The following is a 17,089-nucleotide window of genomic DNA, read 5'->3' on the forward strand; positions in this document are numbered from 1 at the left end:
TCCATCCATTATTTGTCTGGCCTTGGAAAATAGCTTGACCCCTTCCTCTCTGTGGCAGCCCCTCAAATATTGGAAGACTGCTATCATGTCTCCCCCAGTCCTTCTCTTCACTAGACTAGCCATGCCCAGTTCCTGCAACCGTTCTTCATATGTTTTAGTCTCCAGTCCCCTCATCATCCTGATTGCTCTCAAATGGTCTCAATATCCATATGGAGAGATGTTGTACTTTCTGTAGCTTCAGGGGAATGAAACTTTGAAGGTATTCACTCCTGCAGAATTAGATTAGCACAAGGATGGCAGAGGTACAGGTATTAGAAATGGGGACAACATCATCCCTCCCAGTGGTGAAATCCAATTTTTTTTACTACCAGTCCTGTGGGCGTGGCTTGGTGGGCGTGGTGTGGCTTGGTGGGCATGGCTTGGTGGGTGTGGCAGGGCAGGATACTGCAAAATCCCCATTCCCACCCCACTCCAGGGGGAAGGATATTGCAAAATCTCCCACCCCACTCTAGGGCCAGCCAGAGGTGGCATTTGCTGGTTCTCCAAACTACTCAAAATTTCCGCTACCAGTTCTCCAGAACCTGTCAGAACCTGCTCGATTTCACCCCTGATCCCTCCCCAGAAGAGCAAGAGAACAAATCATTATGGTTATGGCACAGTCTTGGGGTTCTGTCGATCCCCTTTGCTCCCTCACTTTAGAAAGTAGATATGAAATTATTCCCGAGGCAAGGGGAAATGGCTGGATTGGCATCACTGTCCATTCTAGAGAAAGTGTACTGGAACCATTCTGGTTTCTCTGGGAAAGGGAGGGGGATGCCTTTGGCCTTGATGGAGGCAGTGGTGTACTCATTCCTCAAGATACCATCGTTGGCTCTTGGACAATTATCAGAAAGGTCTCCAACCTTTCCTTTTTTAGGGAAGATCAGTGAGAAGGTGGTGGAATTGCAGTTGCAGTGAACTTGGGAGGAAATTTATTATTGTTATGGTTGATCCCACAATCAGCCAGATGTTTAGACTGGATTTGACATTTCCCAAAGATCAGGGATATGCAGATGTTGTTACTTAATAAAGTAAAAAATATCACCACAGGATGGAAGTTTTTCTAAGCAAAATCACCTTTTTCAATTGATTGATGTTAATGCCACTAATGTTCAAGAAGTGCTGCAGATATTTGGAATTGCACCCAAGGCATTTATTACTATTGGTGCTATCTTTGTTTTCCTTTGCCACAGTTCTACTTTTATTTGCTTTGTATTTTGTAATTTTTCTCAAGTTCTTTTTCTTATTGACTATTGTTAAATCTGATGGGTTGTGTGGCAGATACTTATCTGTTTGAATTCTAAAGTCCCAGATCACTTTGGCAACTTTATTTTCTATTGATTGTCTATTTTGTGGTGCTAGCCATTCTTGCTTGCATTATTTTTTGCAGGCGATGATCATGATTATGGTCCTATTTGATGTGGGTTTATAACAATGTTTTCCAAATCAGTGATGAGTATGCTGTTCTGAGCACAGTATGAAATCAATTCAGGAATTCCAAACTTGAAAGGAAAAAAAATCTGATTTTTCCCACTTCTGCAGTGGGGAAATGGCTCAAAATTCAGACTTTATATGCTGCTTCCAAAAGATTCAAATTTTAAGGATCAAACAAGGCAGAGAAATGCATGTCTATTCAATCAACTCCCTCCACAAATCAAACAACACTAGAGAAGACAGTCGTATTTTAACCCAAGTCCAAGAAACAGTTTGAGAAAAATTCTCCAGAAAAAATTTAAATTAATGACCTGGAAAGCTCATGTAATAGATGGAGATGTCAGTCATAGTAACAAATGAGAGTCTAGGGTGCACAGAAGAATGTTGGTGCAAATACCTACACAGCAATCACACCTGGTGTGCTAAGCACTGAGCCACAGGTATGCAAAATCTCATTTTGTATCCTGAATTTTGATGAGAAATGCCATTTGATTCCTAAGGCAGCTGAGCCTTATAAGCTTGATAAAACTGTTCTCTGAACTGAGTGATTATACTGATTTTCAGTATGTTGTCATATTACATGGTGTTCACTTTATTCCTAGATTTAGAATTCAGGAAAGATCTCTTTGGGGCGCAAAACTTTTTTTTTTTACCATTGGGACAAATCAATGTTTATGTATTAATTAGCATCTTCATGTATTAATTCACAATCCACTCTATTCGCTCTTTGGCCAATCACTCATTTTGTTGGGTATCTATCCCTCATACTCCTTGACTCTGTTTCCAATCATTCTTACCATCCTCTTGAGCTCCTTGATATTTCCTAAAGTGATGCAGTGTGCAGTTTTTCTACAACTAACCTAATTTTATTTCTTGTATCCAAACTACACTTGTATGCCAACATTTTTGTGATTAATCCTTTCCCTCCAGAAAAAGAATGTGGGTGAACATTCTATAACATCACAGAAACTTTGGCAGGAACCAAGCAAAAAAGTATCTGTATGTACATAAACCCATGTGTGTATGTATGGAAAGTACTAGAACTCCTGCCTCACAAACATGTCTCCCATTATTTAGCCCTGAATAGGAAATTAGCATTGGTCAGAGCAAGCCTAACTTACTGGCATCTAAAAAGTTTACATCCTTGAAATACTAACAAATATGCTTTTAAAAGAAAACGGCTTTAAAAGCTTCATTAATCAATAGCATAAATATGCAAACATGTTTATATTATAAGGGAAATATTGGAAATCTTTTGAAATAACTAATGAAGTTATGATAAATTACATGCAGTGTCTTACTTCAGAAACATTAGGCAAAGACCCAGCTTTCTGGAAAAAGCTCTAATGCTGAGAAGGATGAAAGGAATTTGAAGAAGAGGACCAAGCAAGGTGGAGGGACTTGCTTACAATGAAGATAAGTGCACTGTAGGAAGATTTGAAAGAATAGTTAAGGATTAGATTATCACAAAAAAGATACAGTATATCTATGTGGTCACTCAGTCAAAAACAACTTGAGGACACATACTCAGTCAATCACAGAGGTTATTATGAACTCTGATACACTGATATTTTATAACAAACTTAGTTTCTCAGTTGGTAAATTTGCCTTATTGTATTTCCATAGTGCGAGAGCTTGATCCAAAACACTGATACTCCAATGTGAACATGCCCATCCAATAACTGGTGGCCCATGGGCCAGATGCATCACACACAGGCCACGCCCACCCCAGCTCTATGAAGTGAAAAAAGTCATGAAACATCACATGACAGCAACATGACATGGCGAATTTGACACCGTCCAATAGAGGATTCTTGCTGACTTCATTGAATTTCAGTGGTTCTCTTTGCTGAAATTAACAGAACAAGCTTTGCCTGGGTCAAGATGTATGTAGGGCTTGTATGTCTACAAGCAATACAAATTTTAAAAGGGACTCACAAGTTGTGGTGGCAGGTCCCCAGAGCCACTCCAAAACTGTTGACAGGAGAATATTAATTACAGAGACAGTTCATTTCAACTAAAATGAAATATATTAAAATATCATACCTAATATTTTAGACAAATATCTTCCTCTTATCTCTTCCGTGAGATGAAGGCAACATGGGAAGGATAAGTGGGGAAAGATCTTTAGTCAAAGCATTTGCATATTGTTTTTTAGATATTGTTCTTGTTGCTTCCAGACTTAAATAGTACAATCTCAGATGTCTCTCTTGTAATAGAACATTCTGTGAAATAAATATCAGCCATCTATTCTGCTAACTTTTTTAAAAAAAAAAAGATTTCACAGGTTCATATTCTATGTCTCCCTCCCTGAGCACTTGCAGCCACTTATATTTTCCAAATTTTGACATTTAGTTCCTATTAGAGAAGCTGAAAATTGTAAAGTCCATTACCAAGGAGCCTTGGTGATGCAGCGGACTAAAGTGCTGTTAAGTAGCACTTGGCTGCCAGCTGCCTGCAATTACTGCAAGTTCAAATCTCACCAGGCTCAAGGTTGACTCAGCCTTCCGTCCTTCCAAGGTAGATAAAATGAGCACCCGGATTGTGGGGGCAATAAGCTGACTTTGTATAAAAAAGAACACCACGGGGGGGGGGGGGGGGCAAAAGCCCTACTAAGCAGTTATTTACAAAAGTATGAAGGCTATTGCTTAATGCATTGTAAGCTGCCCTGAGTCTCCGGAGAAGGGCGGCATATAAATCAAACCAATAAATAAATAAATAAATAAATAAATAAATAAATAAATAAATAAATAAATAAATAAATAAATATTGAAAATTGTACATTCCATTGCCAATATTAAATTATGTTAGTTTACATTCATGTTCCCTAAACTTGGCAGCTCCCAGAGGTCTGGATCTCAGCTCCTAGAATTCTCCAGCCAATAAGGCCATTGATTGGGAAACGCAGATCTACATTAATCCATCTGCTTTCAGTGCTTAAACCACATCGAGTTCAGTGATGAGAAGAAGTGACAATGACATGAAGAAGTAACTTTAAAGGAAATAAGGTTCACAAACATCCTCCTTTCTCAGTCATGAAATATTAGAAGATGTGGGCATGAAACTTGGGAATGTGGGTTTATCCACAAATAGGTCATTTCCTAGGGAAATCAGTCTTGGCTGTCACTTATTAATCAAGTTCTTAAAGATGGTGTGGAGTGAATATGCAGGCTGCAAATCCATACTTCACATTTCTGAAGTTTCAATTGCTGCGAGGAGGAGAGTTGTTCTTTCTGTCACGTACCCAAAGACAGAGTCCACATTGGTGTTATTGCTTCTAGTTTGTATTTTTCCTGTACAAGTAGAGCATATTTTGTAATATTTGGCTGTGGACAAGATTTATTTTTAATTATTTATCACTTACTGAGCTGAAGTCTATTATAAATGCAGAGATCCTGCCCTAACAATTATAACAAACTATCACCATTTTGCAATCTGTTGAGAACATTGTATGTGTTTTGTAAATCAAGTTTCTTTATTATATATCTTTATTAATATAAATTATTTTTATTTAAATAATGTTTCATTTTGTTTATTTCTTATTAGAGTGGCCTACCTTCCCAATGTCAGGAAGAAGTTCTGATTCTTCTAATCACATATATTTATACTATAAGGTCAAGAGGCTGTACTGTTAGAGACTATTTATTTCCTTTTTTGGTGTTACTCTTACATATCCTAGAAGACCATTACGGGTTGTTGGAGCCTTATATCTTTCAGGCAAGGTTGGGAAAGGATAGAAGATAGTAATTATTGCTAAACAGCTACAGCAGGACAGAAGTTGGACGACAGAAAGTCTAGACCAGGTGTGTCAAACTTGCGGCCCGCAGGATGCATCGCATGCCCCGCCCCCGCTCAGTTTAGCGAAGGGGGAAAAGTCCCAGTATGTCATGTGACACCACCCGTGATGACGCACGTTTGACACCCCTGGTCTAGACCCAATTAGTTTCTGGGAAAGAGGTTTGGAACCTCCAGCTTTTCAGCCTCCGGGCTCAAACCTGCTGCTGCTCATTCCAATAATTTAGATTAAGTTAGAGTATAGTAGCAATTTAACATAGTTTAACTGGATAGACTTTCCAAGCTCAATTTTGTGCCAAATTTATTAGCATCTAATTTGTTTCTAGATGCAGGGTAATAGGCAAAATGGATAATGCTGTTCCTCAAGTTCACCTCTGTATCCTCTGCTTGAAAAAGTCCCATTGATAGGAATGTAGAGCTTACTCACTACTGTACATCTCTTCTAATTATACAAGTGTTACATCAAAGATAAGAAGAAGAATGGTTAGACATGGTTGAACTACAGTTCCCAGCAGTCCAAAATAGGAAGGCCAAATACTGAACATCTTGAGCAACAGAGCTTCTCCATTCCCTCTGCCTTAGGATTTACAAGAATAAAACTTTCAATTTAGTAGATTTATGACATGGGCATTTTAAGACTTAGCAAAAGGGCAACTGCATTAATGGTATTGTTATTGCGCGTGCATACACACACACACACACACACACAAAAATATACACATTGTAGAGAAAAGAGGTGGGAAGGTCTCTGACTAAAAAGAAGCAATTTTTTTCCCCTACAATTGGTCCTGAGAAAAAAACCAATTTGGTTCTGCAAAAGATCTAGGGATTTTTCTTAGAAATTATGATGTGGGGTAGTAATATGAATCCTCATTTTATAACACTGATATTAATCCCTCTGACTTCTTCCCGGGAACTGGTACTAACGTCTCACTATTACTTAGAAATACAGTAGGTGAACATCACACCAAATAGCCGAAGTAGCTCCTTCTTCCTGTATGTGTATCTGTGCTGAGCAGTGTAGCACCAGGCTAGCTAGTCTGAGCTTGTGTATATCAGCTCTCAGTTATTACCTCATGATGAAAATACAAGCCATCCGTTTCTCAAGCTTTGGATGCGACACTTCCTGTAAGTCCACTTTGGAGATTGATGACTCATTATGGCAGCTGATGATCTCCAAGCAAAAGCCGAATTTAGAATTTAATTTTTTGATTGCCAGAGTTTGAAATACTGGGTGCAGCAGCTTCTTCTGCTGTTTCAAAGCTACCCAAGGGATTGGCAAACTGAAACGAACATCTGTGCTTGCAGCTAACCCTGACCTTTGTGGGTCTTTTTGTCTCTCTGCTTTCAGTTTATGTTAGCTCTGCCTGAATTCTTTCCCAAGGGGAATAGATGTTCCTTACTTAAAGGCCCTTCCAACAGCTGGGCAAATTAAACTACATCAAATTCATGCATCTCATCTGCCACATCAAGGAACAGCAGTGGGGGGAAATGTTTCTTAAGCAGGCCAGCCCTTGTTACGGCTATGAAACAAATACGCAAATAAATGGGATAGCCTTTGAAGACAATATACAAACCATTCACATCTTGTACCGCCATGTGCTTGACTTTGGTCAGAAGAAAAACCATGGGGGGGAGGGGGGAGGGAGGAGAGAACAGGTATTCCAATTATATTCTGATCTGTGGAAGCCCTTAACAGACTTTCCCAGATGATACAAAACTCTGTGTATATCAGCATCCATAGGACAGGGACTCACACAATCTCTCCACCTCACCCACACACACCCCCACCACAATTGAATGGTACTTTCCTGCATACATTTTATTTTTGGACCTATTCCATTATATGCATCACACTTGCCCTGCAGTAATTTCATGTCCTCTGCAGTGCTTCCAGTGAGCAATTGGATAGATCAGAAGCAAAATATTTCCTTTATCTTCCTGTGCAAAGCATACATACAGGTAGAATGCCCTTCACAAGGATTTTGATAAGGTCAAAAAAAGTTTTAAAAGTTATTTCATTTTTTAAAAAATTAAGCATCCATTAGATAAGGAGACAGGATGTCCCACAGATTGGGAAATGGCCAAAGAAGAAGAAATGAAAAGTAGAGATTCATCCAATATGTTGATAACCATGGCATAGTAACTATTTTTAAAGTAATTTTATTTATTTGAAATATTTGTAGACCTACCAATCTTAAACCAAAATCTGGGTGACCCATAATCAAAAATAAAACCATATGTACAAAATGAAGCCCAATAAATAAAACCAATAACCCAAAAAACAGAAAAACCTGGTCAACAGCCACACTCTCCTGAGGCAACCCACATGTTCTCTCCACCACATGTCCGTAGGCCATTCCCACAAACAGGAAGATGATATTTATATTTGTTAAAGTAGTATTTTCCATCTTATCCTGATACAAATCTCAGATGGACCCAATTTATTGTGTTTCATTGATGATATTGGAGATGACACTTCCAGAGGCCCTTCTCAGATCCTATTGGCCACTTTCAGCCACCGTAAGCATGTCTCCTTCCCTTCAATTGCTGCGCGCTGTGCCTCGTGGTTATTTTGGCTTGGCCTGCAGATATTAGAGAAAGATGGAAAGCAATGAATCAGGAAGGGAATAGACAGCTTTGTAAACAAACCACAGGTGGAAGGTCTGCAAGCAATCCATTCCTCCTCCTCCCCCCCTTCTAAAAAAAAACCCAGAATAAGAGACACAGTATATGAATATTGGGGAACACGACACATGTAAATGCAATCAGATTCATCCTTCTTAAAAGCGTCTATTCAATTTTCTGCAATTGCTTGATTCTGCAATAAATATCTTGTCTAAGTTACCTCTCCGCTGAGACTCATTTCCTATAGGGGAGCTGAGTTCCAAAACCAGGATTATATGCAAAGGGCAACTATCTGAAAGCAGGAGAGATTGAATACCAGGCATTCAGAAAGGAGTCTACCTGAGTCATGCTTCAGAAATTAATGGTCAGGCAATATGCAGGCTCTTTATATACACGTTTGTAGCCCCTTTTTTTTTTGGAAGAACACTAGAAATGTGTCTAGAAAACAGAACTAGCCTTCCCTCGGGAGATTTCTAGTCTTGTGTTACATAGGAGATCTGGTTAAACGAGTAAAGAGTTGCATTCAGTTAGCTGTATGCTTCTGATTTGGTACTAAATAAATATAGATGTTCTGCTTCTGACAAGGAGCTTGTTGTGGCCTGCCAGTGGCCTGCGCAGATCGTGGCTGATCCCGACGACGTGGAGGCTGGTGTGGGGTCGCGCCAGCAGCCTGCACAGCCGGTGTTCGCATTGGACAGCAAGAAGGCTGAAGAGGATGTGGTGCCAGAGGCAGAGACTCAGCCAGGGCCTTCAGAACCTCCAGAGACTCCTTCAAGTGGAGAGAGCGAAGTGGAGGATCCTCTCCTCAATGCTCGAGCACACAGGGCTGCCAAAAGGCAGGAGTGGCTACTCAGGAGGAGGAGGTCTCCTCGAGAGTAAGGTTTGACGATAATTGGCCACTCCCTTAGCCTATTTAAGTCACACACAGTTAGTAATTTCTTGCTGGAAACAACGTGTAATTATTATACAGCATTTTGGAGAGTGAGTGTCTTATCGTATCTTGTTTTCTGGGCTGGTTGCCAACCTTTGCCGGACTTTGTTTATTCTTGGTACATTATAACTTTGATAAGGACCGTTGGTGTGTGTCACAATCCTTGGGAATCCGGAGCTGGGGCAGAACAGAACTCTAACTGAGCACACTCACAACTGTTAAGGACTTTTGCCTTGAGCTAGATGGATGGCAAGCCTCTGACTGGAATACGTATATTAGTTGCATGCTTGATTGTTCTCTCCGAACCGGAGTGTTCTTTTTTTCTTTCATACACACACCCACACACTGTTTTAGTGTAATATGCTGCCCATAGCAGCTGTGGAGCTAGGCCATATTATAAATTTGATCTATGCTATGCTATGCTATGCTGATAGTCCTCCATTTACAACCACATCAATCGAGCCCCAAATTTCTGTTGCTAAGCAAAACAGAAGTTAAGTTAATTTTTCCCCATTTTACAACCTTAAGTGAATCACTGCAGTTGTTAAATTAGTAATCCGATATTAAAAATATTATGTATGGTAGACCTGTAGGAAAATGGGTGGAGATAGGTTAGGTTACTGATTGTTTAGTTTAGGAAAAGGGATATTATGTTCAGATATTAATATACGTAAAAGATTTAAATTAGGAGATATATGTATGGGGGTGGAGGAAATGGGTAGATTATGAGTTGAATAAATGCCAAATTAGGATTTATTATATAATTTTATAGCTGAATGTTGCTTTGAAATGTATAGTATAGGGGGGATATAATAATAATGTTAGAAAGAAATGGTTAGCATATGGGGGGTGGTATAAAAGGATGGTAAAGTATTATATAATCTGATATCAATTTGAATTTTATTTTGGAGAAGCCATGGGGGGAGGGGAGGGGGGGTTAGGGAGGAGGGGGGGGAAAAGGGGGAAAAATCTGTATTTGAAAAACTTTTTCAATAAAAAAAATACAAATAAAAAAAATAAAAAATAAAAAAAATAACAAAAAAAAATTAGTAATCCGGTTGTTAAGTGAATTTGGTTTCCCCATTGACTTTGCTTGTCCGAAGGTCAAAAAAAGTGAGCATATGACCCCAGGATACTGCAACCGTCACAAATATGAGTCAGTTGTCAAGTATCTGAATTTTGATCATGTGACCATACAGATGCTGCAATGGTCGTAAGTGTGAAAAATGGTTGTAAGTCATTTTTTTCAGTGCCGTTGTAACTTCAAATGGTCACAATTGTTGTAGGTTGAGGATTATCTGTGCTATGCTATGCTATGCTATGCTATGCTATGCTATGCTATGCTATGCTATGCTAATTTCCATGAAAATAATAGAATTAATTTTCCTTATGCTGCCCCTGTAAATTTAGGTTCCAGATGAAATAGTCTTTGGACCGGATCCAGGTAGCTAATTTTTATTTTCTTATAATGGAGTATCCTGAGGAGAATTACCTATTTTCTTCTCATTGTTCTTGAAAATTAACCCATTTTCGCAAAAAGCCGATCTTAGATTCGAGTTTTAGCAATATCAGCCATGATAAAGTTGCTTCAACAGGGGAGAAGGAAAGACTGCCAATTTATAAAAGATTGGCAAAGATGGGTGGGGAGCTAAGTGGAACTTTCCACTCTGCTGTCCCTTCAGAAGGTTAAATACCATGAAGGCATGAGAGATTGGGGCTTTTAGCCAGAGCCAAACGTTCTCAGGAGCTTAGCACTAACAGCATTTGCCAACCAGGAGTTCGGATTACCACTCATAGCTTTTTGCAGATATTAATATTTTTCCTCTTTCCGTTCTATTCCCACCAGGTGGTTGATAAGCCAGTTTTTTTCCAGACAAATTGAAAAAAAGTGAGCTTTGCCTTGTTTTAGCTACGACTGTATCAGATTCCATCCAAGAGGGACCCAAATGAGCTTGTCACCAATAGAAAAACTGGTAGACCAGCAGGAAGAATTTACAATGCTTATAGTTTCAAAGTTAGTGGATGGTATCCAAAATTCTACCTACAAAATAAGACATACCCCTTTCAAGGCCATCGGTAGACTAAGGCAGGGGTCTCCAACCTTGGCAACTTTAAGATTTGAGGACTTCAACGCCCAGAATTCCTCAGCCAGCTTTCAAGGGGTATGTCTTATTTCCTAGGTAGAATTTTGGATACCATCCACTAACTTTGTAACTTTGTAACTTTGTAGCAAAGCTGGCTGAGGAATTCTGGGTGTTGAAGTCCACAAGTCTTAAAGTTGACTTCAACGCTTTGCTGGCTGAGGAATTCTGGGAGTTGAAGTCCACAAGCCTTAAAGTTGCCAAGGTTGGAGACCCCTGGATTAAGGCATGCTGACTGGAGAATTCTGGGAGTTGAAGTCCACAAGTCTTAAAGTTGCTGAGTTGATAAACACTGGTCTAGAACACAGAATTTGGCTGCAGTGGTCATAGAATACTTCTGAAAGTAAATCTACATTACTTTGATTTTCTTTTTGCCTTATATATGCCTACGAAACACACACATGCTTCTACATATAACTTGCTGTGGTACCTAACATTCAGAAGTGGCTATCTATAAATTGATCCCTGGCATGGGGCCTAATTGACTATTCCTCATGGAACAGCAATGGAGTTCTGATTTATGATCTGGAACAACTTTTGTTAAAAGGTTTCCATAGCCACAGAACTAAGTCGTGGAGCAAACCTTTCTGTTTCTCGGGAGTTAAAGAACCAGGTATGTGATGGAGGGCAGTTGATTGTGAAAATGAAATGTTTGTGAGTTAGTAAATTGACAACCACATTCTTTCTCCAATAATTGTCACCCAGGGCTACCCCTTGCTACAGCAGCTAGTTAGCACAGGGGGAGGCGGAGCTATATTTTAACAATTGCATTCAGTACAGGAAAAAACATCATGCTCTATGGGGAAAGAGAGCAGAAGAGACAGAATTACATCCACTTTGAATTTAAGAGACAGGAAATGGAGTGTGGGAAGAGTTCTCAGTAATGCAAAAATGGGCTACTCACAAAGTTTGCAAACCAATAAAAATAATAATTCAAAAAAAAATAAATGCCAGTTTTATTGTGGCTGCCAGTAAACTGACTCAGCTCATAAAGCAGGCACTTCATGGTCCGTTTAGATCACATTCTGAAGCAATGCAAATTATGGATGTGGAAGTGATACGAACTAAAGCAGAAGCTATAGTTTCAGTTTACTTCCCGAAAACTATGACTTGCGATTGCAAACTATGACGTCCATTCATTGCAAAGAAAGTTTGAGTTCATCCACTTTTTCTCTTCAAACATCTCACCACTCACCTGAGTTATCTGAGCATTACTGCCCCAGTTCCTGTTTAAATCCTGTTTCTAACTTTTTAGTTCAGGGATATAACTTAAATCCCAAACTGTTACCCCTTGGGGACAAATATGACTATTCTTCATCTTTGGCAGTGAACCTTTTTCTGTTTGTCTTTAAAAAATGGACAACCATGAATCATGATCCATCCGATAACAAATGATTTAGTTATTTGACAGAGTACAGTTTGGAAAAGCAGATTTGGCTATGGGACATATCCAATCAAATCTGAACACATTTAATAAACCTCCAACGTGCCCCCCCAAAAAAAGGCATCCACCAAAACTGTGACACCCCATTTTTGAAGGATTCAGACTTCCAGACTACCAAATTGATTTCTGTTGGGTCGAAGTATGGGAGATAGAAATCAAAGGGAACCAAACCCTAAACTCCAAAGGTACACAGTCCAGCTTTCCTGCCTCTCAGCATGTCAAAGTCCCACGTAGGACTTTCAGTCTCCCAGACAGTGTTATCGATGGGCTGTAATGCAAGTGGCTGGGGCTGTGGCCTGACTTCACCTCTGCAGGCCGAAAGATAAGCCTTCCCTTTTCCTTTGCAACCGATGGGCACCTGACACAGCAGTTTTTCTCTTCTTCCTCTTCCCAGGCTAGGAGGTTGTTTTCACTAGCAAAACAGGCTCTTGGCACAGCATTAAAATGAACCTTACAAAAAATGGTCTCGGCTTTCTTTGCTCTCTTTTGTGTTTTGCAGCACAGTATGGAAAACTGTGGTATAAGGCTGTGGAACTATAGGCGTGGAGCTGAGACAACCCTGCATTGTGCAGGATTGGAGGATAAAATTGAGGTGGCTAGGTCTTTCCAGTTATGCCACCAAACCTAAATATGAGTTTATAGGGGGAGTGGAGCTGAATCAGAGGTGGGTTTCAGCAGGTTCTGACCAGTTCTGGAGAATCGGTAGCAGAAATTTTGAGTAGTTCGGAGACTGGCCCCATCTATTCTCTGCCTCCCAAGTCCCAGATGATCAGGAGGAAATGGGGATTTTGCAGTAACCTTCCCAAACCATGCCCACCAAGCCACACCCACAGAACTGGTAGTAAAAAAAATTGAAACCCACCACTGAGCTGAATGAATGTCAGAAATGCATAGCCTTCAATAGAATAGAATAACAGAGTTGGAAGGGACCTTGGAGGTCTTCTAGTCCAACTCCGTGCTTAGGCAAGAAACGCTACACCACTTCAGACAAATGGTTATCCAACATCTTCTTAAAAACTTCCAGTGTTGGAGCATTTACAACTTCTGGAGGCAAGTTGTTCCACTGATTAATTGTTCTGTCAGGAAATTTCTTCTTATTTCTAAGTTGCTTCTCTCCTTGATTAATTTCCACCCACAGCTTCTTGTCCTGCCCTCAGGTGCTTTGGAGAATAGCTCGACTCCCTCTTCTTTGTGTCAGCCCCTGAGATATTGGAATACTGCTATCATGTCTCCCGTAGTCCTTCTTTTCATTAAACTAGACATACCCAGTTCCTGCAACCGTTCTTCATATGTTTTAGCCTCCAGTCCCCTAATCATCTTTGTTGCTCTTCTTTGCACGGAATGATCAAGTTGTAGTCTTAAGACATTGTGAATATGACAAGTTGGAGAAGGCTGAATTTCCTGCACAGTTTTGTAATATTCAAAGCTTTCTCCTATTTTGGTACTGTTTATAGTTCTGCTTTGTTGCAAACAGATCCTTGAAATGGAATTTTCCCATTCTGTCTCCAAAGTTGCCTCCAGGCTGCTGACAACTGACACTCATTTGCTTCGAACTCAGTACCCCATGAATTATCAACTAGCGGCTAGGAATCTAACCTGCAATTTATGGTGACATGTAGCAGAGAGGCTGGGGTCGGAAATAGGATTAGAGAGCTGTCATCCAGAAAGATGCAAGGCCTAGAATACAGATTATATATTCCTCTGACATTCTCCCTCCAGCTCCACGTAGTCTCTTGGCACAAGGCATGGGCAGTGGTGTGGTTGCAGCTGCATGAGCTGAAATGAGCTCCTTCTCAAATACGCAATAGGAATCGGTGCCAAACATGTCTGAAGTTGTCCACAGGAGAGGTGGTAGCCCTTCATCCTTTCTCCTGAGATACTGAACTAAAGATGGTAATAAATTCTGGCGGTTTCATCCATTCCTACCATCCTTAGCCAAACATTAATGCTGAAGTACTTCATGAAATCATAAAGCAAATGAAATTCAAAAGCTTTCTCTTCTCCTGCTCACTTCCCAGTTTTGGAAACTCTTGAGGGCACGGTCCTTTTCAGCTCCAGAATTGTTTCCCAAAGTTCAGAGCAATTGTCCCACAGTCTCTGCTCTCAGTCAGAACCCAGGACAACCATCCCTGGTGCTGGTGGGATGCGGATTCCATGATTCATGCCATTCTCTGTCCCTCCTTTCTAACAGCTTGTGTCAGTCCTAGAGACAATTTGTGCCACCCGGATTCTTGTGTGATAAAAGTAGACATTATTTAAGCAATCACATTCTGTACTCCCACCCACAGACTTATGGTGCTTCTCTGAAAACTAAGATGCAGTTGTTATATAATAGGCATTCTGAATACATGGGAGCTCAGACAAAAAAAAAAAATCTCAGTAGAAGAAACAAGAAAGAACAGCAATCTTGTATTTGCAAGAATCCCCCATGATGTCATTTGCCACTCTCCAAGTCCTACGTGGATGGAAATGAATTTGATTCTCCACTTATCCCTTCTGTTTTAACATATACATTTCTGTACTTTATATAATTTCATCTGGGAGCCATTGTCCTGGACTGACATGCAATGTCTAATTTTCATGACAAGCATCCAAAAAAAGTTGGCAAGTTGCAGCCTTTGGACACTGTACTCTGTGAAATCTGACATGACGAACTGAGTTATTCATGAGGAAGAAATCAGGGCCTAGACTTTCAGATGAAAGATATTTCAAAATGGCATGTGAGTAGACTTGAGTTAGTCCCTTGTTTCCAGCAAAACTCACATCATCCACAATTTCCAAATGAAGAAGAAGGGTTAGTTGTGCAATTGTTATCAAAACACAAAAAAACTAAAAGGAGATGTACCTTGCGGAAAAATACTACATCTTTTGCACTGATAAACTTCACAGGCATAACACAAAATAGATTGGCTGTAAAGACACAGAATTTTATGTGGCTATTGCTGTTGCAAAACCACCAAATAACTCTAGTAAACTCTCCCAGAGTCCATTGCAGAATTCATTGGACAGGGTCCAGGCTAAAATAATTGCACTTGATGCTAATGAAATCTATGGAACTTAACAAACTTTAGCAAATCAATATTCCATTAACATGAGTAAAATTAAATGAAGGTTTTCCATTGATGAAACTGATTCCCATCATTGGAATTGGGAGTAGATTAATTCCTTGCATTGTGGCTCTCCCACCTACCAGCAAAAATATGAAGGAAGAAAACCTTACTCATGGATATGCTTTTACTTGTACACCCTAAGTTTCTACATTTGATCTAGTTACAATCATTATATCTAGGACCATGTTAGAACTATTCATGTAATCATAAAGAACTAACTTATGAAATTCTCTATGGCAAGATGCTACAATGCCTATTTGTTATGGGCTTGTTATGCTTGTTTTTTTTTTAAAGATGGAAACTTACGCTAAGATAACATAACTTAGTGATTTCTATCCCAAAGAATGAGAAAATATGTTGCCTATGGCACTTAAGCATCTCCTAGACCTATAACATTCTCAGATTTTTGCACCTAATCAAAAACAGAATGAGAAACTGCAGAGGTGTTAATAAAGTCAGCTAGAGAGCCAAATACATACAAGATGTTCAGAATGAGATATTTCGGGTATTTTCCTCTACTGATTTTTTTTTTTTTTAAAAAAAGCAAATTTGATAGTAATGAATGGAACAGCATTGGAAAAACTTCAATATATCAATCAACAGAAAACTAGTCACACAATATCCTTTGCAGCAAGGTGATTTTCAATTAGATCCTATTATTTGCAGCAATTCCCCAACATTTCCACTTTGTGGACCAGCAGGGGGTGGGGGACGAGTGGATGGTTTCACGCAAGTGGTCACACAAATACAGCATATGTGCACACGCTCACCCACTCTTTGCACAAACAGGGATGCACGCTCATGCTCGCCTGCTGCTTCTACAGCCTGGTTTCAAACAGCTCATGGCTCATTAGCGGGCCACAGCCAAGGGGTTGGGGGACCCGATTTACAGTATCAACATTGCAAGGTATTTTTTGCCTGTATGAAGTTGGCTAAGACTTATCTCACCTAAAATCCTGCCTTTTTCAATGAAAGCAGTTCCACCCATACTGAGTCATAACATTTTAAGCAACGAAGTGTTGGGATTGCAATCAAAGGAGAGCAATGGATGTATGAAATGGGTTTGTCTAACCTGTATTTATTTGCATGATGTTCATGGCTCTTGCAGGCCCGAGTGGGAAGGTTTTATTGTAATAAACAGAGAAATAATGAGAGGCAAAATAATATCTTGTTCTGAGGTGTCATCAGGCCGTTTTGCATTTATCATCCACTCGGCCTAATCCTACTTCTTGGATTTTATAGATGCTGCCAGAGAACAGATAAGAATTCTCCGTCCATCCACATCAGAAGCTAATATTACATAATTAATTAAACCATTGAAGATAATGCCAGTGAAATGTGTGGGCCCACCACAAACTTATGGATACATTCTATTCTGTATTTTTTCATTATGAGGCACTTATTGAAAATATGTATTTCTCTGCAACCCCGAGTTTGATATGGCAGATTTTCAAACTCACTCTTTCTTTTACCAGTTTCTCCCTGCACATGAGATTTGGTTCCAGAGTCCCAAGACACTTTACACAATTGCTTTCTAACATTCCATTGCACTGAACAGGTAAAAAGA

The sequence above is a fragment of the Pituophis catenifer genome, unplaced genomic scaffold (genome assembly GCF_029215685.1).
Source record: "Pituophis catenifer annectens isolate HBS135680 unplaced genomic scaffold, rPitCat1.0.hap2 SCAF_2, whole genome shotgun sequence".
Taxonomy (NCBI): Eukaryota; Metazoa; Chordata; class Lepidosauria; order Squamata; family Colubridae; genus Pituophis; species Pituophis catenifer.